This window comes from Microtus oregoni, unplaced genomic scaffold (assembly GCF_018167655.1).
Source record: "Microtus oregoni isolate MIOR12 unplaced genomic scaffold, Mior012 000006F_ref0000085, whole genome shotgun sequence".
NCBI classification, from domain to species: domain Eukaryota; kingdom Metazoa; phylum Chordata; class Mammalia; order Rodentia; family Cricetidae; genus Microtus; species Microtus oregoni.
In genome coordinates this window covers 20737923-20761004 of record NW_024543065.1, presented here as the reverse complement: position 1 = coordinate 20761004, position 23082 = coordinate 20737923, and the positions used below count along the sequence as shown (strand labels likewise).

General features: G+C 37.4%; 1 protein-coding gene across 2 annotated transcripts in view; it reads left to right on the top strand.

The window, feature by feature from the left end:
- Positions 1–3228: 3228 nt before the first annotated feature.
- Positions 3229–23082, top strand: part of LOC121449721 (amine sulfotransferase-like) — a 45964-nt gene continuing 26110 nt past the window's right edge. Inside the window, exon 1 of one of the 2 annotated variants that reach the window (XM_041654374.1) lies at positions 3229–3280. The gene's annotated coding sequence lies outside the window, so the exon portion shown is untranslated. Of the gene's footprint in view, positions 3281–14742; positions 14796–23082 lie in introns of those variants that run through there. The other variant, XM_041654373.1, reaches the window with a different exon arrangement.

The window sequence follows — 23082 nt, the reverse complement described above, 5'->3', positions numbered from 1 at the left end:
GTCTACAAGAGCTAGTTCCAGGACAGGAACCAAAAAGCTATGGAGAAACCCTGTCTTGAAAAACCAAAAACAAAAGAAACAAAAAAAAAAGAAATATGGGAGACAATATTGTGGGAAATATATTACTCAAGAGATCTGCATGACTGGCAAAGGAGATTTTATTTCATTCCATTCTGCCTGTCCAAAAAAAGATTTTTTTTTAACTGAACCTGACATTTAATGTTGTAATTTTATATCTGATCAATGAAGCTTTTATTTACATCAAGGGCTTTCATGATGAGAAAATAAAAGTTACAATTTACAACCCCGCCTGTCTGATCAGGGAGCATTTCCCAAGAATGACTTTCCATATGAATTCAATTTAACAGTTTACTGAATCAAATATAAATAAATAAATCAGCAAACACAAAAAAATGATATTAAACTTTTAATTTAAAGCAATAGCCTGTCTAATATAAAAGAACAGGATGGTGTAGTGAGGAGCTGCAGGCAGGCCTGCTTTCCTGCCACCAGGCTACTGGCCACCTGCTAGCTTATGCCTCGAGATAACAACACACAAATTGTATTCTTTTAAACACTGCTTGGCCCATTAGTTCTAGCCTCTTATTGACTAATTCTCACATCTTGATTAACCCATTTCTAATAATCTTTGTAGCACCAAGAGGTGGTGGCTTACCAGGAAAGAATCAGCATTTCTGACCTAGTAGCTGGCTCCATGGTGTCTGACCAACTATGCTTTCTTTTCTCCCAGCATTCTGTTCTGTCTACTCCACCTATCTAAATCCTGCCGTATCAAAAAAACCAAGGCAGTTTTCTTTATTAACCAATGAGAGTAACACATAGACAGATGACCCTCCTCCATCAGGATGGAATCTAGGAGATAGTTTAACAGAGTATTTACTGTGATAAATGTTTCCTATATTAAGCAATAGCCTAATTAATTAAAAATTAGTCTTAAGGTAACGATTCTTAGACAATTGTATTTGCTAAGTTTAAAGACCAGAGTAATGGTCTTTTCCCAGATGATTATTGCTGCAATTTGCCCTTCTGTATTTTGCTAATGTTATAGCTAAAGATCCCTTAAAGGATGTTATGCTGAATTATACAAATGGTTCTTCCAATAAAAGAACTGCATATATGATTACTAATGAAAAGGAATTGTGGATCATGATATGGCTGCATAAGAACAACTTATAAATGTTGTAGACAGATCTGACATAATGGCGCCAAGGTGACTTTGGTAAGGCAAGGTAAAAAAAATTCCTTGCAATGAATTATAAAAAAGACCCAACCCATATGTACTTGGGGTCAAGGATGTGTTTATGTTCTTTTTTCACAGAAAGAAAATAAAAGCTGGATGAGATGACTGCATATACTGTAAAGAAGTGGCAGACCTGTTGACATCATAGCTGCAAACACCCCATAGAGGAGATGGAGAAAGGAGTTGGAGAAGTGTCCCTGGCCCAGTCTTCCCTGCCTGCACAGAGAGGAGTGCTTGATTACAGGACCTACTGCCACCACTCTACACTGCAGGGTTCCATGCTGCTCTGAAGAACAGATGCTGAGATGCTTCCAGACACTTGGGACACATACGGACCCAGAGGCCCTGGTGAGATGACTGGACCATGATTGCTACGATATTCTGCAGTTTGAATCCTGTTTGCTTTGGAACTAAGACGCAGACTGAACATTTGTCTGTTTTTAATTTCTAAGACACAGAACTCATTTAGGTTAAAATATTGGACCTGAGAACTAAGAACTAAGCTTTCCCCTTAGGGAAAGAAAGACTCAAAATAATAAATGACTGAAGCCCCTCTTCACTTAAGAAGGGGGCAAACTAAAAATTTAACTGCTGTTCAGAGATTGTAACTGGTATTTGATAACAGCAATGTCATTGTACTCTTACCGGCATTGATCTGATGTTTGTGACTGCAAGAAAAAAAAAAAGAAAAAAAGTTGGTGTTGATCAATAATTCCACAAATCATGGTACTGACCTGAAGATATTTGGAAACTCTGGTATTGAGCAATAATGCTGAGATTCATGGTACTGACCCAAAGATTTGGAAACTCTGGTATTGACCAGCAATGCCGAGAATCATGGTACTGACAAAAATATTTGGAAAATTTGGTATTGACCAACAATGCTGAGAATTATGGTAATGACAAAGATATTTGCAAAAGTTGGTATTGACCAACAATGCTAAGAATTATGATAATGACTGTCAACTGCTGAGAAAAGTTTGACATATCCCATAAATATTGGGTCTTAATGCATATGTTAAGAATTTTACATTTTAATACAATGCAAAAGATTTAAGAACTGTACCAAACTACCTGAAGAAGCATTCTCAACTCAGGTGACTCTCTTCTCCTTTAAACAGGAGACTATATTCTTTAGGAGCATGATTATTCATAAAGCATCATAATTTATCCTGACAAGAAAGTATGGCTCCAAGACACAGAGCCCAAAAGGTATCTCTCTCCATTAATCTCTTTTCTTCACAGAGATCAGCAGTCAATGACAGGTTTGAAGCTCCTTCTCCCCAGATGCCTAAGATGGGAGCTCGCATATGAAAAAGATGGAAAAATTTGGGTAAATGAAGATGTCTTTGCCTAAGCCAGGTATGATCATTCTGTGTCCTGTTGCAGAAGCACAGGCTTTATTAAAATTCTAAGAGAGAGTGGATTGTAGGCCCATATTTCTTTCTTTCTTTCTTTCTTTCTTTTTTTTTTTTTTTTTTTTTTTGATTTTTCGAGACAGGGTTTCTCTGTGGCTTTGGAGCCTGTCCTGGAACTAGCTCTGTAGACCAGGCTGGTCTTGAACTCACCGAGATCCACCTGCCTTTGCCTCCCGAGTGCTGGGATTAAAGGAGTGCGCCACCACTGCCTGGCTAGGCCCATATTTCTATATGGTGTGGCTGCCAGGCTCTAAAGCCATAGTCAGTATCTGAGGATGGTCATGTATCCTTCCAGACAGGCTATCACTACCTAAGAAAAGGTTAAGATGTTGTTTGATCCTTTCTTTGTAATTTAGAGGATGCCTGATAGAAATGCTGATTCGAGCCTATGTGACAGCTAGCATCAGGGCAGACAGGTAGATGTGGATGTGACAAAAAGCCATTCACCTTGTTACCTAGGAGACAGAAGGCTGGTGTATTTCCCACTCAGTTCATGTTTTGGTATAAAACCTCTTTGGACAATAAATGAGAGGAATTCTTCAGGATGTGAACTCAGGACTTCATGAGGAACCACTGAGAATCTCCTTCCCAATAAAACCAGGTGAGCTGTGTCTTTATTTCCGTACATCCACACCAAGCCAGAGAGACAGTTATGTTGGGGTCTGGTTCAGAGAAAATGATTTATGATCTGGGCTAGCCACCAGACCCTGACAGTTCAGATGTTTTAGCTCATGGTTTACTGGATTTCTTGCAGGACCCATGATCACACAGAGCATCACGATGGCTTGAAACTTTTGCAGAAGAGTATCAGTCAAATATTTCTTGCAAATATGAATGATTTGGTTCCAATAAACTTACATACTATGTAGTATTTCATCTGTGATTTATGGAGTAAAAGAAATTTTCTTGAGCCAGTGCAGAGCCATAAATGAGAAATATGAAGCAGAAAGGGATTTACAGTTTATCAACCTTTCTTTTCTGGTTTCTTATTTTGGCATTTTGTGTTTTATCATCTATAGGTGATATGTTCACTGTTCATAAAATTTTATTTTAATGACAGCCATTAAAATGTGATTTAAAGAAGACTAACTTGACAGGTGTGGGAACCTGCACAGTAAGATTTTGCAATGAGACTGAGATCAACTGAGAATGTATTATGGAAAAATTTAGGAATGGGCCAGTGAAAACCCTATTAGTGAACAACTCAGGAATGCGGGAAATACCATGCAAACTGACTTAATGGGATCCTGGCTGAAGCCAGGTCAGGATAACCTGTTGTCAACTGCATGAAGAGGATGGATAAGGAGTCTAGTCAGATGTTGAGGGCCATCAACAAGGAAGGGTGAGGTGTTCTTGGCTATATGGACTTGGAAAGAATCTTTGCTGTAAACTATATTTGGGAATATGCAGAGAAAGACCTGGAATAAGTTACATAATCCTGATTTAAAGTTAAGCTAAACACAACTAAGTGTGGAGGCTTGCACCTTTAATCTGAGCACACAGGAGGCAGAGGCCAGCCTGTTCTACAAAGCCAGTTCCACAACAGCCAGTACTGTTAAACGGGGAAAACCTGTCTTCTTAAATTTTTTTATTATTGATTTTATTGAGCTATACATCTTTCTCTATTCCTCTTCCTTACTCTCCTCTCCCCTTCAACCTTCTCCCATGGTCCCCGTGCTCCTGATTCACTCAGGAGATCTTGTTGTTTTCTACTTCCCATTTTTCCCTACAGCTATCAGTAGGTGACACAAATAGATGGGGTAAGAGAAGGAAGCTGAATCTACAGCAGTGGTATATGGAGTCCCCAGGGAATGAATAGAGAGGGAGGACAGGCTTCAGGAGGTCTGCTTCAGAGGACAACTATTGAGAATCAGATCTTTCCTTGAGCATGAGAATGCCAAAGTCTGAACTTAGGTTGTCAGCCTTGGTGACAAGTTCCCTTACCACTGAGGTATGTTCCTAGTTCCTACTTAGGGCTTAACTTATAATTTCTGACCTCATTCTACCTTTGTTTTCTTTCTTGTAAAAGTGCATCACAGCAGTGGAAAGTCCCAGGGGTTTGTGAAGTGAATATATTAATTCAGTTCCAAAGCCTCAAGGTTTTCTTCCTCAAGGATGCCCTTCCATACCGCATTATTTTTCAAATGTGCAAATCATCAGGCTTTATGTTTTCTATAGTAACTGGTGTGTGTGTGTGTGTGTGTGTGTGTGTGTGTGTGTGTGTGTGTGTGCTGGAGAAGTTGCATGTTGGTTGTTTCAGGCCACCCAGCTCACTTAGATCCAAAATAATCACACAGAAATCATATTATTTATAGCACTGCTTGGCCCCTTAACTCTGGCTTTGGGTGTGCTATTAATTAGGTCTTTCATAGTGTATCCTGTGTGCTAGGTTCAGCATATTCAGTAGTTAGGCAAAGTAACTTTTTGAGGGTGTTCATAGCAACCTTTCAGGGGGTCATACTCTATCAAAACACACCAGATAGGAAACAATCTACAGGTTCTCATCCTCTGGGGAAACAACAGAAGAACCTCTTTTCCAAAGCAACATATCCTTAGATACATATCCTTAGATTCTGGTTTAGCTTAGCAGTCCACACAATGAAATGCATCTCTGTACTTAGCTCATTCATAGTCAAAAATTTCAAAAATAACACAATAATATACATAATCCAGACTCTCTATGAATTTTCCATTTTTATGTGACTTATTTGTCTTCAGTTTTTTAAACTATGACTATCTGTACAGTCTCTTTAAGGACTTTAACCTTTTTTATGACTATCTATACTCTTTTCTTCTCTCTTCCAAGCCTACATACATTTGTCCAACACTGTGACTCATCTGAATTTGTGCTTATTGCATATTGTAATTCTTTACTGTCCAGTAGTGCTTTCTAAAATGCTAATTGCTTCTTTAAAAACTTAAACAGTGCCATTGCTAGAATAAATATGGCATTGCCTTCTTGCCGTACCCAGTCCAGCATAGCAGAGCTACTTGCTGACTTCAAGCAACCTGCACAGTGACCCATCCCTAGGCACACAGGCAGGCCAAGTAGCCATCAATAAAGCCATAGTCTGCTGTTCATACACCCCATCTAAATATTCCAACTCCTGGAAGAGCCAGAGGTCATGCTGGCAGCAAAGTCCAGAAAGCTGGCATTTCAAAACAGCTATGGTGGTTTATTCTTTTGCCTGCTGAATCAGGAATATCTCTCATAAGAGAGCCACAGCATGCCACCAGCAAGCAACAAGAAGCTGTGTTCAACTCTGTATTTTATTTTGAATTCCTTTTCAAACCCTCTTGGGTTTTATGTGGATTTAGTTGGCCACGTGTGTGCCAATCTGTAGGAGGAGGGCCTGCTAGTTCATCCTGGCTGCCCAGAACTGAAATAAATCACACAGAAACTGTATTCATTAAATCACTTCTTGGCCCATTAGCTCTGGCTTCTTCTTGGCTAACTTTTCTATTAATTTAACCTATTTCTATTAATCTGTATATCACCATGTGGTTGTGGCCTACCAGCAAAGTGTCAACAAGTCTACCTCTAGTGGTGACTCCATGGTGTCCCTCTGACTTTACCTCCTTTCTCCCAGCATTAACTTTAGTTTTCCATGCCTAGTTCTGTTTTTTTTTTGCCCTATCACAGGACAAGGCAGTTTCTTTATTCATTAACCAATAAAATAAACACAAAGACAGAAGGACCTTCTACACCATGTGTGTGTGTGTTTGTGTGTATATGTGTGTGTGTGTTTACCCTATTCTAAAATGTTCTTTTAACTGTTGGCCATTTTCTAATCTTCTTTTACCTACATAAGCCACTCTTTAATAGTGATTTTAAGGTTCCCACAAATTATACAATTTGACTCATCAAGAGATTTATAAAGTATCTAATGTATAACACCTCTTTGACAAGGGAATAGGGCACAATGGAAGAATAATTTAAGCTTTTCATTTAAATAAGAAATGTCTAAACGCAATACAAAACTATATACACTAGAAAAAGATATCAAGTATAAGATTAGAATTACAATTAACATAAACAATAGTAAACAAGGAAGATATCCTAATGTTTTAATAAACATCCTATGCTAAGGAGTCTAAGTCTTGCATTGGAAATGTCTTGGATAAATGTCTTATAAAAGGAAGGTAACTATGCCTATCTAATCTTCAACCCATCGAAGTTTTGAGAAGGAAGAAAATAGTACTTGAGTAGGCAGGAAGTGCAATCAAGCAATTTCCAAAATGTGCAGTAGATGACAGAGATAACTGGCTGCATGAGCAATCACCCAAAGTCTCATTTGCAATGTTGAAGCAACCAGATTTGGCTAAGGCCTAGAGTAATTGACAGACAATTTTCAGAGGCAGGAAAATTTTTAAAAACATCTTACCCTGTCTTGGTAAGATTTGATGGTGTTTTTTCTTGTATCCTGATGTCCAGTCTGGACATCTAGCACTTTGTCAGTACTCAAGTAATGGACAGTTTTTTGCCCAAAGGCCAGTTGTGCCAAGAATAAAACCACCTCTAGGTGAAGTGTCTTAATGTTCAATTCTCTCTCGGGCAGAGATTGGCTCTACCAGGAGCAATCATGTCTCACATCAACAGAATCCTTTTTAAATGCCATGTTCTACAGAACTTAGAGTTTGAAGGTTACCTATCTATGCAAAATACAATCTCTATGTATCTAAAAAAGCAGATTAGTCTGACTAAAAGTAAAACAAACATGAGTGACTATTGACCTATAATACTTAATAGCTGTATAACTTAAACATTAAGACTTTCTATCAGAAACAACTGTTCACTAAAGTGGGAGGGAAGTGGGACGAGGGAAAGAAGTGGAAATTTTGAATGGTATTATTTATAAAGTAATAAAACAGAAGACAATGACCTCAAAATATGAGTAATGTATAAATATCTTGATCAAAAATAGAAATATATAATGCAATATGATAGATATATCCTAAAATTGTATCAATATACAAAATGTCTTAAATAGCGGTAGAAACATGCATGCATACAAAATAAAAAATAACTTTGTATAGGTGTACAAATATTGTAAATAAAAATAGGAGCCTATTCAATATAACAAATATCATTTAAACTTGTACCAATATACAAAAAAAAATCTATACCAATGTAAATTGGCCATAAATAATAGCTCACAAATATTCACTCTATTAATCACCACTATTATTGTTAGTGTGAATAAGTTCACACTAAATTACCTATTATGTCATTCAGTTTTCCCTCTTTTTTGATCTGTGGACTTACCTAATTTTCACCCCAACCCCTAACCCTATATGAGTAATAATCAGCCCCTAAATGGTGTCTCTATCCATGAGGACAAACTTTGTTGGGAGAGGAAAGATGGTCTTTTAGAATTACTTCCTTCTGTCATTGGGGTGATGTCTTTTTCCGGTAATAGTAAAACTATGTTTAAGTTTCAAGATTGCTGTTTTGTATAGTAGCATATGGTCTCTGAGTAGTTGATAGAAGTTTTTGAAGTTCTTGTTTGAAGTTCAGACCAGAACGATGTAACAAGGTGCACCATTTCCACAGCTGGTACCAAAAAACGGGTCTCGTAGTAACGCTACCAACAACATGACATCATACTAACCAGATAGAGTCATTGTTTGGGTCCCCATCTTCTTCTTAGAAGCTTCAAGGATTATTGCAGGAAAATTTACTGTTCATTGTTGAAAACTTAAACATTATTCGATGAAAGATACAATATAAACAAGATTGGCATGGAGAAAAGTAAAATATTTCCTTAAAATCTATCTTTTTTCTATCACATACCAGATAGCTCCTGACATGAGGCAGAAATTCTGAATTTTTCTTTTAACAATATACTGGAATTTGGAGAATGATATAGCCATCATCCAACTACAAAGCCAGCTCTGATTTTAAGTAGAGATGTACACCACATGTCCAGATAATAAAAGAATTAATTTATTATGTATATTGTGTTTGTCTGAAGGCCAGAAGAGGGCACCAGATGGTTGAGAGCCAATGTGTAGTTGTTGGGAATTGATCTCAGAACTTCTATAAGAAAAGTCAGTGCTCTTAACCACTGAGCCATCTCTATAGCCCCAGATAATTAAATTTAACCCTGGAGAAAATACAGCCCCATAAGTCAGATTTCCATTTGTTTGTTGATTCCTTCTGGATAGGTATCATTTTGTCTTTAGGCATCTAGATATCCAAGGTGTCTCAATTCATTGAAGATGAGAATTTTTTTCCTGGAAAGAGAAGAACAGAACCCTGCCCCAACCCTTAAGAGGTTTTCTTACAACCTGTATGATTGTCACCTCTGTGAATGAGCTGTTATTTCTATTTCTCAAGAGGCTTCTCTTTTTCAAACTGAATTTTTACTAATTTTGACAGTATCCATAGTTTTTCTTGTGAAAACAAGAGCAAAACCCCTTCTATTAGTATAATCAAGAGTTAATGAACTCCTGGTTGTTATTAGTCTTTTTATAACATTTTAGATCTTACCTTTTATAAGGCAATTACAATGAATTGAATGGAGTAGGTGTAATAATTGCTATTGGCCATCAGGTGTGGCAGTTGCGGCCACATGGCTGAGAGACACTAGCAGTAGAGAACAGCATGTATTCCTTTCTTAGGTAATTAAAAATATGCTTTGTTTAACAAATTAAGAGCAGTTAACAAGGCAATCAAATAATTTTGAGAGTTGGGACCCAGGATGAAGACCCAAAGTTTTCCATCAGTATGAGTGGCAGACTGTTTGTATCACAGGGATAGCAGGCAGCAATTTATTGGCTGGCATGTAATACACATAGGGGCAGCATGTGGGTCACTAGCTGGGGATGACTGAACTGCAGCCTGCTGCATCTGAGGGCTGGCTAAAGCTGCAGGCAGGAGAATCAGTACCCAATGTGCCATGCAACTGGTGGAACAATCCCAAAGTGTGGACTGGGCCCCTCCTTCAGGCACCAGATGCTGGTGGAAAACAGAAAACAATCCCACACTGGTTCAGAATTACGTATAATAAAGGTTATTTATTTAGGGAAGACACAGAGATCACTGTCCTAGATCACACTCCTCAGCATGAATGGGGAACAAGAATCAAATCTAGCACCCAGAAGGAAGAACCAAAAAGCAAGAGAGAGCTCACAGTTTAAAGCTGTATTTATACTATAAGAGATTATGGGCAAGTAGGGTGGTATCTTAAAGGCAATTCATTGAAGGAGCTGGAGGAGCTCTCACGGGAGAACAACCATAGACAATGGGCCTGAGCCCTACTATAATTTGAAAAGTCTGTGGTAGTTAACAATTCTACACTTTTTTTCTGTCCCCTTTACCATACAATATAATTTACCCCACCCAAAGCAGAGAAGTGTGTCACAAGTCCTGCTTTATTATTACCTTTAGCTTTATTACTTAAAAACAGGATCTCCCTTTTAACCTCGAGCTCACTGAGTTTTGTCTTTCAGATAAACTTGTGGCCAGCAAGCCCCAGAACTCTTGTGGCTCTGTTCTTCATAGAACTGGAATTAACACACCCAGTCATACCATTTTTTTTTTACATAATGCTGAGTATCCCAAACTTAAATCCTTATGCTTGTGCAGCAAGTGCCTTTACCCACTGAGTCATCCCCTAACCTTGTTTACACATTCCTTGGGAGATTGGGAAAAAAATGTACTCATGCATGTATTAAGACATTATAACAAAAATCAATATGGGATGAAAGGAGACTAAAGAGACGAATGGGCAGAAATGAAAGCCAGTATAGATGTTCCTCGGTGCAAGAGAGAATGGAGGCTCAGGGGCCTGCAGCTACTCTCAAAATGTGCTAGGCTGACAGTGTATCTGACACACCCACCTTCCTGGAAAACAGAGCCCAGTGACACAGTGCACTGTGGAGTTCCAGGGTTTTCTGTGACTCTGTTTTATTCTGGATACTGAGAATCAAAAGAATTGCATGTTGGGACATAGAAATAAAGCTCATTTGAACAGCATGTGCCTCATATGCATGAGGCTTGCTTTGGTTCACTATACCTGCAACACACACCAAGGTGCAGAGCATAAGGGACAACAGAATGCCCAACCCTCAGTGGAGAATACAGACTGTGCACCCTCCTGCAAAGGCTCAGGGAACATTGCAGAGGAGGAGGCAGAAAGTGTATCAGAGCCAGTGGCAGTGGATGGTAAGAAATGGTGTCTTCTGGAAACAGCCGTGCAGTTGTGCATGTGAATTCACATTGGTTGTGACACCATACACAAGATCTGTGCAAGTCTAAGGCAGACTGGATCCCAAGATGGAGGCACTGGGCAGGACGTTCCAGCTTACACCATGGAGCTATTTGCTACTGTAGCTGCTGAGAGAGGAAGGTCAGTTTTCTCTAAAAGTAATGCTGGTAAATTAATTATAAACCAGTAGAAGACCACAAACCCAATAATATTTGGGCAGTATACATTAACCTTGTTTGGTAAAGGAAATAAAAAGAAAAAACAAAAGTTGGGTGAGAGAGGAATGAGAAGAGTTTACACCGGGTGGCTGAATATTATTAAACACATAATACAAAATTTTCCAAAAGAAGCTGGGCAGTGGTGGTGCACACCTTTAATCCCAGCACTCGGCGAATAGAGGCATGCAGATATCTGTGAGTTTAAGACCATCCTGGTCTACAAGAGCTAGTTCCAGGACAGGTTCCAAAGCTACAGAGAAACCATGGCTTGAAAAGTCAAAACAAATAAATAGATAAATAAATAAATGAAATGAAAAATGTCAAATTCTGCAAAACAATAATAAAAGTTAGATAAAATTGACAAAGGGAATAAATTTCATTTGAGCCATGGTAAATTAGAGACCATTGTGCATAAGCTAAATATGTCATTTCAAATCACGAGGCTGTTATTCATAAACTTGTTGCAAAGTCAGTGTGGGTAAAAATCGATTAGTTTACATATCTATCAACAATAAAACTAATATTTCTGAGAAATAAAAAGATTGAAATTGAATAAAATTCCCATAAAGGATACAGAATCATCACATACTATTATATAATATTCCTTAATAGACCTAAGCAATACAAGCAAATTGGATAGTTTAATTGAAAACATTGATACAATGTCTTAATTTCTGTGAAATATTTTAAGTTATATCCATAAATATGGCAAAATAGAAATTTCAGTGTATAGCTTAATACTTTATTCAGATTACTTTTATTGTTACTTATTCATGCTTTTAGTCTTATGTTCTATTGGGTGGTTTATTTATCTTACTAATTTAAAGAAATGTAAAAGGAATAACAATCATTGATAGTTGTGTGTTGGATAAAACCTTTTATTTTTTTTAAGGCAGAGTCTGACTTTGTAGCCTTAACTGACTGGGATCTTGTGATGTAGGTCAGGCTGGCCTCGCACTCATAGAGATTCACCTGCCTCTGCTTCTTAAGTGGTGGCATTAAATGTACACATTGCAATGTCCAGCTAACCTTTCTTATCTTTATATACTTCCAAATTCAATGAAAGATATTTGAGAGAAAAGCAATTTTGTTCATGTTTTCACCATCATTAAATCAACAATTGTTTGTGTTTTATTCCAACAGTATGTGTCCCACCCCTATGCGTGTATGCATATGGTTTATCTTGTTCCTTCTATATATAACTTCCAAATTCTATATATAAATTTCAAATGTCTCATAGTGTAGGAGGAAGTCACTTGGCCATTTGTTGTTTCCTGACTGCCCAGACCCCAGAAATAATCACATAGAAACTATATTAATTAAATCACTGTTTTGCCCATTAGATCTAGCCTCTTATTGACTAACTCTTAGATAATAATTTAATCCATTTCTATTAATCCGTGTGTCATTATGTGACAGTGGCTTCCCGGCAAAGTTTCTGCATATCTGACTCTGGCATCAGCTCAATAGCTTCTCCTAAATCCACCCTTCTTTTTCCTAACATTCATTCCAATCCTTCTTGCCTACCTCTACTCTTCCGAGCCATAGGTTCAAAGAAGTTCTTTATTCATCAACCAATAAAAGCAACACATTATAGGCTCCAAAACCACAGAGAAACCCTGTCTCAAAAAAAAAACAAAAAATAAAATAAAATAAAAGCAACACATGGACAGAAGGACCTCCCATGCAATTTCCCCTTCTGTTTAAACAAAAAGGAAGGCTTTAACTTTAACATAGTAATATTACATATAACAAAGCAGTTATCAAGCAAGAATTACAGTTACAATATTTATATATGCTTCATCTTTTATCATAACTAAGAAAAACTATAATAATAATTATCTATTCCTCAACTCCATCAAAGTCTCCAGAAGGATACAAAATTAACAAAGTAAACAGGAAGTACATTGTAAGTAACTTCCAAAACTCTAGAATTCACAGAGACATCTTGCTGGCTAGGAAGTCACCCAAAGTTCTTCTGTACTGTGGGGGCATCCATCTTAAGCCTAGAGGCCCATAGTATCCGGAAGACTTTTCCATGAACCAGGAAATTTTAAAGGCAGGTTTGCCTATCTTGGCAGTTTGTTATATTTTTCTGTATCCTGAAGAATGTCTAGCACACTCTTTCATGAAGCAGGAACCCTGAAAAACCAACTTACCTTTAGGCAAGTTTAGCAGTCATTTCTCTGTGGGTCCTGCATATCCATTTTAGCAGTCCAGGCAGGATCAGTTTCTTGCCTAAATGAATAAAAAACTTCATAAGGAGCCTCTGTGACTCCAATCTTTCTCTTGATGTAGCTTTTGTTGCCAGGAGCAGATGTGTCTTATTGTCATGAGAAGTCCTAAGTTATTAAAATATTTAAATAACATATTCTGAAGGTCTCTGAAAAATTTGAAGAATACCTGTGTAACTGAAATACATATCTTTACATCTAGAAAATTTAACTAACATAACTACAAGCTTGACTATTATAGATGATTATCTATTAACTTATATTTTTAAATATGCATTACATTTTTAGATGATCTACACAATCACAATACCTTAAGCAAGAGCAGAAATACACACACACACACACACACACACACACACACACACATAACAACATTGACCTTAAGTTGGTGTCAGTAAACCAAGATCCATACCAATACAAATCTCTATTGCATCATAGGACCCTGAAAGCATTCAGCTCAGTGACAATTAGTGTCTAGTGTCACACAGTCAGAAATGCTTAGCTCGGCTGCTCCTTTGAGTAAGCCATTTACTATACCGATTTCCACACTTGGCACTGTAGGGCCCTCACAAATTGGATTATTTTGCAAACACTTCTTCAGTTTGCAACACTGAGCACATAGGAATCGCCTTGATTAAATTACCCCCAGATTATGTCCTGTTCCCTTATCAGGGAAAGTTTTACATTCAACAGATTAAGAATCTCTTCTGGGGTCAAATTCTGTGTTTTGTGGGAACATGAGAGTCATTATTAAATTACTCAATAGCAGTTTATGTAAGAAACAAAAGACAGAACAATGGATTAAGAGATGAGAGAAGATGGTAGGACAGAACTGGAGCGAAAGCCCACTACTGTAGAAAATAAAATGCAGGTTATCTACTAATAAGAAACAGACAGGACTGGGAAGCATTGCTAAGAAAGGGCACTTTGAGAATTTGAAAATGAATGTATTTACTCAGCAAGGTTTAAAAAAAAAACGCAGAATCCTCTGTTACTATACACTGTTTCTAACAGAAGAGATGGGCTTTATGAACAACAGGAGAGCCTCATGGGACACTGAAGATAAAACCTTAGGGTATGGAACCAGGCCCAGAATCCCAGACAGGCTAGATCACCTTTTATTCAAGGAGGTCATCAAAGCACATTGCAGCTATCGCTTTCAAATACATCCTACATTTACTTGGGGATATCAGTAACTGAGTAAATATGAACTTTGTTTTCCTGTGGTTGTTTGTGGTTCCTGGAGGAACATGATAGGTTTCTATAAAAGTCAACTTTTACCCAACTTATCAAGGCTGAAGTACCCATGCCTTCCCTAGTTCACTATGCACCTGCCAAAACAAACTCTGTCAAGGCTATTTGTACCTCAGCAACCCCTTGATCCCTGTCATTCTTATCACTTGAGCTGACTTGATTTTATTTCTTCAACTAATCTGGAGCCGTGAGTAAAGGTAAATGGCATCTCTCAAGCCTCATTTTCTCTTCTGCATGCCTTATTTATTCATTTCTCTCGAATTTTCTGTCTTTCTCCTTTCCTTGGAATTAAATGATAGTAAGGAAATACAGACCACTTTACAAAACGACTATCAAGGCTCTATATGAATTTTTAACGCATTTTTTGTTACTTTAAAAAATATCAATCCAAATTCCCACTTCCTCCCCTCTTCCCCCTCCCCTCCCTCTACCTCCACAAACTCTACCCCCAACCACCTCCAATCTTAAGAGAGGACAAGGCACCCTGCCATGTGGAAAGTTCGTGGCCCTCCCCACTACTAGGTTGAGAAAGGAATACATCCAAAGAGAATAGGATATCAAATATCCAGTACTTGCAGTAGAGAAAAATCCCAGTGCCATTGCCATTGCTGACACAGTCTGCCCCAACTGTCAACCACATTCAGAGGGACTAGTTTGATTCCATGATCGTTCATTTCCCATCCAGTTGGAGTTGGTAAGCTCCCATTAGCTCAGGTACATTTTGTCATTTCCTCATGGTCTTGACCTCCTTGCTCATCATCTCACTCATTCCACTCTTCAAATGGACCTTGGGAGCTCAGTCCAGTGCTCTGATGTGGGTCTCTGCCTCTGTTTCCATCTGTTGTTGGATGAAGGTTCTATGGTGACATTTACAATAATCATCATCTGAGTATAGGGCAAGGCCAGGTCAGGCACCCTCTCCTCTATTACTCAGGATCTTAACTGGGGTCATCTTTGTGGATTCCTGGGAATTTTTCTAGAGCCAGGTTTCTCGCTAATCCGAAAAAAGCTTCCTCATTCAAGATATCTCTTTCATTGCACTCATATCTGTCCTTCCTCCATCTCAACTATCCGATTCACTCAAGTTCTCCCTAACTTCCCCCTTCTCCCCTTCTTTTCACCTTCTCCCCTTCCTTCTACCCCTTTAACCCCATGCTTCCAAACTGTGTCTGGTGATCTTATCTGCTTTTAATTTCCAGGTGGATCTATTTTTGTTTTTCTTTGGGTTCACCTTATTAGTTAGCTTCTCTAGGGTCATGAACTATAGGCTCAATGTCTTTCGTTTATGGCTAGAATCCACGTATGAGTGACTACATACCATATTCATTTTGGGGGGGCTGGGTTACCTCATTCAGGATAGGGTTTTCTAATTCCATTTATTTGTATGCAAAATTCAAGATGTCATTAGTTTTTACTACTGAGTAGTACACTAATGTGTAGATGTGCCACAATTTCTTTATCCATTCTTCCATTGAGGGGCATCTAGGTTGTTTCCAAGTTCTGGCTATAACAACTAACGCAGCTATGAACATAGTTGAACAAATGCTTTTGTAGTATGATTGAGCATCTTTTGGGTATATGCCCAAGAGTGGTATTGCTGCAACCTGAGGTAGGTGGATTTCCAATTTTCTGAGAAATCACCACACTGATTTCCATAGTGGTTGCACAAGTTTACATTCCCACCAGCAATGGATGAGCGTTCCACTTACTCCACATCCTCTCTAGCATAAGCAATCATAGTGTTTTTGATTTTAGCCATTCTGACAGGTGTAAGATGGTATATACAAAGTTGTTTTGATTTGAATTTTTCTGATAGCTAATGAAGTTGATCATGTCCTTAAGTATCTTTTGACCATTTGAAATTTTTCTGTTGGGAAATCTGTTTAGTTCAGTATACCATTTTAATTGGGTTATTTAGATTCTTAATATCTAATTTCTTGAGTTCTTTATATATTTTAGAGATCAGTCCTTTGTCTGATGTGGGGCTGATGAAGTTATTCTCCATTCAGTAGGTTGACTTTTTTTCTCATTGGCTGTGTCTCTTGCTTTACAGAAGCTACTCCGTTTCATGAGGTTCAATTTATTCATTGTTGCTCTTATTGTATGTACTACTGGGTTATAATTAGGAAGTGGTCCCCCCAGTGCCCATGCATTTAAGGCTACTTCCCATTTTGTCCACTTTCGGGTTCAGTGTGGTCAGGTTTATATTTAGGTCTTTAATCCATTTGGACTTGAGTTTTGTGCATGGTGATAGATATGCATCTATTTTCATTCTTCTACAGGTTGACATCCAATTATGCCTGCACCATTTGTTGAAGATGCTTTCTTTTTTTCCATTGTATAATTTTAGATTCTTTGTCAAAAATCAGGTATTCGTAGGTTTGTGAATTAATATCCTGGTCTTGAATTCAATTCTATTGGCCAAAATCTCTGTTTTTATGCCAATACCAAGCTGTTTTCAGTACTGTAGCTCTATAATAGAGCTGGGATGGTAATGCCTCCAGCAGTTCCTTTATTGTTCAGTATTGTTTTGGCTATCCTGGTTTTTTTTTTGTTTTTCCATAATAAGTTGATTATTATTCCCTCAAGGTCTGTGAAGAATTATGTTGGGATTTTGATGGGGATTGCATTGAATCTATAGATTGCTTTTGGTAGGATTGCCATTATTACTATGTTGATCCTTCCTATCCAAGAGCATGGGAGATATTTCCATTTTCTGGTATCTTCTTCAATTTCTATCTTCAAAGACTTAAAGTTCATGTCAAATAGGCCTTTCACTTCCTTGGTTAGAGTTACCCCAAGATACTTTATGCTATTTGGGCTGTTGTGAAATGTGCTGTTTCTCTGATTTCCCTCTCAGGTTCTTTATCCTTTGTGTATAGGAAGGTTACTGATTTTTTTTGAATAGATCTTGTATCCTGCCACAACATGGAAGGTCTTTATCAGCTATAGGAGTTCTCTGGTAGAGTTTTGGTGGTCACTTATGTACACTATCATATTATCTGCAAATAACAAAAGTTTAACGTCTTCCTTTCCTATTTGGATCCACTTGATCTCCTTATGTTGTCTTATTGCTATTGCTAGAACTTCAAGCACTATGTTGAAAAGATATGAAGCAAGTGGACAGCCTTGTCTTGTTCCTGATTTTAGCGGAATCACTTTGAGTTTCTCTCCATTTAATTTGATGTTAGCTCTCAGCGTGCTGTATATTGCCTTTATTATGTTTAGATATGATCTGTGTATCCCTAATATCTCCAGTAATTTATTATCAAAGGGTGTTGAATTTTGTCAAATTCCTTTTCAGCATCTAATGTAATCATCATATGGGTTTTTTTCTTTCAATTCATTTATATGATGAATTACATTGATAGATTTTCATATATTGAACCAGGCCTGCATCTCTGGGATGGAACCTACTTGATCATAATGTATATTTTTTGATATGTTCTTGGATTCGGTCTGTCGGAATTTTATTGAGAATTTTAGCTTCCATGTTCATGAGTGAGATTGGTCTGTAATTCCCTTTCTTGATTGAGTCTTTGTGCAGTTTTGGTATTAAGGTAACTGTAGCCTCATAAAAAGAGTTTAGCAATGTTCCTTTTGTTTCTATTATTTGGAACACATTGAGGAGTATATATATTAGCTCTTCTTGGAAGTTCTGGTAGAATTCTGCACTAAAACCATCCAGCCCTGGGTATTTTTTGGTTGGGAGGTTTTTGATGACAACTTCTATTTCCTCTCAATGTATAGGTCAATTTAGAATGCTCATCTGGTCTTGATTTAATTTTGGTATATGGTATCTATCTAACAAGTTGTCCACTTATATTACATTTTCCAATTTGTGGAGTACAGGATTTTGTAGTAAGACCTAATGATTCTCTGAATTTCCTCAGTATGTGTTGTTATGTCCCCCTTTTCATTTCTGATTTTGTTAATTTGAATGTTCTTTCTCTGCCTTTTGATTAGTTTGGATATGGGTTTGTCAATCTTGTTGATTTTCTCAAAGAAACAGCTCTTTCATTGATTCTTTGGATTGTTTTCTGTGTTTCTCTTTTGTTCATTTTATCCTACAGTTTGATTATTTCCAGTCTTCTACTCCTCATGAGTGAGTCTGCTTCTTCTTTTTCTAGTGCTTTAATGTGTGCTATTAAGTTACTAATGTGAGCTTTCTTTGTTTTCTTTATGTGAGCACTTAGTGCTATGAACTTTTCTCTTAACACCACTTTCATAGTGCTTCATAGGTTTGGATATGTTGTTTCTTCATTTTCATTGAATTCAAGGAATACTTTTATTTCTTTCTTATTTCTTCCTTGACCCATGGGTGGTTCAGTAGATGATAGTTCAGATTCCATGAGATCGTGGGCTTTCTGGGGGTTGTTTTTAAATTCTAACATCATTCCATGGTGACCCAATAAAACACAGATGGTTATTCCATTTCTTTTTGTATTGTGGATGTTTGCTTTGTTACAAAGTATGTGATCTATTTTAGACAAGGTTCCATGAGGTGCTGAGAAAAAGGTATATTCTATTCTGTTTGGGTGGAATGTTCAATAGATGTCTGTTAAGTCCATTTGATTCATTACGTATGTTAGTCCTCTTATTTCTCTGTTAAAGTTCTGTCTAATTGACCTGTCCATTGGTGTGTGAAGAATGTTTAAGTCTCCTACTATTAGTTTGTGGGGTTTGATGTGCGATTTAAATTTTAGTAATGTTTTCTTTACATATGTGGGTACTCTTATAATAGGGGCATAGATATTCAGGATTGAGACTTCATCTTGATGAGTTTTTCCTGTTATGAGTACAAAGTGTTTTTCTCCTTCTCTTCTGATTGATTTTAGATTGAAATCAATTTTGTTAGATATTAGGATAGCCACACCTGCTTGTTTCTTAGGTCCATTTGACTGAAAAATTCTCCCAACACTTTACTCTGAAGTAGTATCTATCTTTCAGGTTGAGGTATGTTTTGGGAAATAGCAGAATGCTAGATCCTGTTTTTGTATCCACGTCTTAACCTGTGTCTTTTTATAGGTGAATTGAGTCCATTCATATTAAGTGATATTAATGACCAGTGGTTGTTAACTCTGGTTATTTTTTGCTGGTACTGTTTGTGGGTTTCCCTTCTTTGAGTTGTATTGATTGAGGATTATCAGATGTCTGTGTTTTTATGGTATTGTTATCTTCCTTGGGTTGTGATTTTCCTTCTAGTACTTTCTGTAAGGTTGAGTTTATGGATACGAATTGTTTAAATCTGTTTTTGTCCTGGAATATCTTATTTTCTCCATCGATTGTAAAAGAAAGCTTTGCTGGGCTTCCATCCATGGTGTCTTTGTGTCTGCAGCCATCTATCCAAGACCTTCTGACTTTTATGGTTTCCATTGAAAAGTCAGGTGTACTTCTGATAGGTTTACCTTTATGTTACTTGACCATTTTTTTGACAGCTCTTAATATTTTTTCTTTATTATGTTTGTTATGTGTTTTGATTATTATAGGGCAAGGGTTTTGTTTTTTTTTTTTTTTGATCTGGGCTATTTGGTGTTCTGTAAGCTTCTTATATCTTCATAGGGATATTTTTCTGTAGGTTGGGAAAGTTCTCTTCTATAATATATTTTCTGTGCCTTTGAGCTGCGAGTTATTCTCCTTTCTCTACCCCTATTATTCTTAGGTTTGGTCTTTTCATGGTGTCCCAGATTTCCTGAATGTTTTGTGTTAGGAATTTGTTGGATTTAATGTTTTCTTTAACCAGGAAGTCTAATTCCTCTATAGTATCTTCAGCACCTGAGATTCTTTCTTCTATCTTTTGTATTCTGTTGGTTATACTTGTTTCTTTAGGTCCTGTTCATTTACCCAGATTTTTTATATCCAGCCTTCCCTCAGTCTCTGTTTCTTCATTACCTCTATTTTGGTCTTCAAGTCTTGAAATGTTTCCTTCACCTGTTTGATTGCTTTTCCATAGTTTTCTTGAGCATCATTGAGGGACTTACTAATTTCTTCTACATTTTTGTTTGTCTTTTCTTCCATTTCTTTAAAGGAGTTTTTTACTTCCTCTTTTAAGGTCTCCTTCATTCATAAAGTTATGTTTAAAATCATTTTCTTCTACTTCTTTTGGATTAGGATGATCAAGTCTTCCTGTTGTGTGTCCACTGGGTTCTAGTGTTACCATGTTTCTTTTTAGGATGTTGGAGGAATTCTTGCATTGGCGCCTACTCATCTCTTCCTTCAAATGAGGCCAGCAGAGTCTTGGCGTCTTAGTCTGATCTTTTTGCTGTGACTGTCTGAGTACCTGGGAGTTTTTCTTGGTCTGCCTTCACTTGGTCCCCTCAGTATTGGAGCAAACTCTGTTGCAATGTTCTCTCTGGTCCCCTCAGCACTGGAGTGGGCAGTATTACAGAGGTCCAAGGACCTTGCAGGTGAAAGAACAGACTTGAGGGCAGGGTGGGTTGTGGGAAATAAACCATTCTAATGGTATTGTTGCTTGGTATACCAGTTATATCTGGAATTTATAAAAAAAAAACTAAAAAACCCATAACTATAAAAAACAAAGGCCCAATATAGAAATAAACAAATGAAATGAAACTCTTATATATTCGTGTTATTTCTCATCTTTAGATTCTAGATTTTCTGATATATAAAAACCACATACAAATGAGGGTCTGGGAGAAGAAAGGAGAATGGCATTAGGGGTAGAGGAAAGGGAAATAAAGGGGGCATATCCTCTTACCAATTTAAGTATTAAGTAGAGATTTTTCTGACAGATGCTATGCAGATATTTGCATGCACTGAATTGTGCAAAGGTGTAATATGTCTTTAAGTTCTCTCTTCTCTCTCTCCCTCTCTGAATGAAGGTAAATTTATTGAATTTGCGTAGCTAGTCTCATTTTATTTTAGCTATTCCTTTCTTGTGTTTAATTTCAGATAAAAATAATAATTAATCAAAAATCTTACTAATGTGAAAAATTTGTTAACTGATAATATGTTCATTGAAATTTTGCTGGTAATTACTAATAGGTGAATTTTTTATCTATTTTAGTCTATCAAATAATATGTTTACATATATTAATTATTTATTTTCATTGTATTTCCTATTAGTCTATACCTATTCATATCCCTTATGACAATATATCATATAACAGAGATGTTAGTGCATACACAAATGGCTATTATTTGTGTTTAGTGGCATAACCTTATTGCACTAAGTTTCATAAAGAAATTATCATTTAAGGATTAATTCATCATGCATTTTGAACCCATCTCCTTCCATGCCCCCTTTATTTCCCTTTCCTCTACCCCTAATGCCATTCTCCTTTCTTCTCTCAGACCCTCATTTGTATGCGTTTTTATGTATCAGAAAATCTAGAATCTAAAAATGAGAAATAACATGAATATATAAGAGTTTCATTTCATTCAATTATTTCTATATTGGGCCTTTGTTTTTTATAGTTATGGGAATTTTTAGTTTTTTTATAAATTCTAGATATAACTGGTATACCAAGCAACAACTTCATTTTCTAGGCTTTATGCTCACTGAATTAATTGTTACTTTGGAGTTTAGAAACTTTTTAACTTACATTGTTAGTTGTATTATTTTCTTAGCTATTAAATCCTTTTCAGAAAACCTTACCATTTGGTTTAATCCAAAGAAAAGCTGTGCCACCAACCCAAAGAATGCCAATCAAACCAGATTAGACCGAATTAAAATGCCCATGTTTAATAATTGTGATGCTCTTAGCAGGCTGGGATAGGTTGGCAGGGGGAGGAGCCCACATAAACCCAAACCACATGTTTCCTTTCCCGAAGCAAGCCTAAAGACCCTGTTGAAGTGGCCGTGATCCTCCCCGAAGAAGGGTCAGTGCTTGGCAGGCTAGGAGCTGGAGTCCAAGCACTTGGCAGTCTAGGAATTGGAGTCCAACTCAATATCACATTCCAGATTCTTTGGATATAGGGATGTTAGAGGACTGGGGTTTCACTTTTGACTAAACATACTAGACTCCTTGGACATAGGGGTATCAGCTCAAGTCTGGCTATATCCTGTGTGCACGGGGGCAATGTGGGAGAGAGGACAGCTGGGAGTTGAGCTCATGCTTGGCGAGAGGTATGGCTGGGGCAGCATATGGTTTGCTGTCATCCTGGAGTATGAGAAGGAAGGTAGTCAGAAGAAAAAACATTGTAATTATTGGCCCTGTGAAATGAGGCTAGCCATAGGATGGGACACAATAGCAGATAACCCAGGGTTATTTAAGACCAGATTTTAATTGGCAGGTGCTTTTAATCCAGGAGAGTTGGGACCAATGGTGAAGTCCCAGGAGCTGCTGCATGTCTTTGGTGTTGTCTGGGGTGCACTTTGTAGGTTGGTCTTGGCCCAGACAGCAGGATTAACTTAAAAAAATATGCTTGAAACTGGCTGGGGTTAGCAAAAGGCTCTGAAGACTTGTTAGGTGTTTTTTTTCCTAGACTTGGTTTTGAGAGCTGGAACAGATTTACATCTTG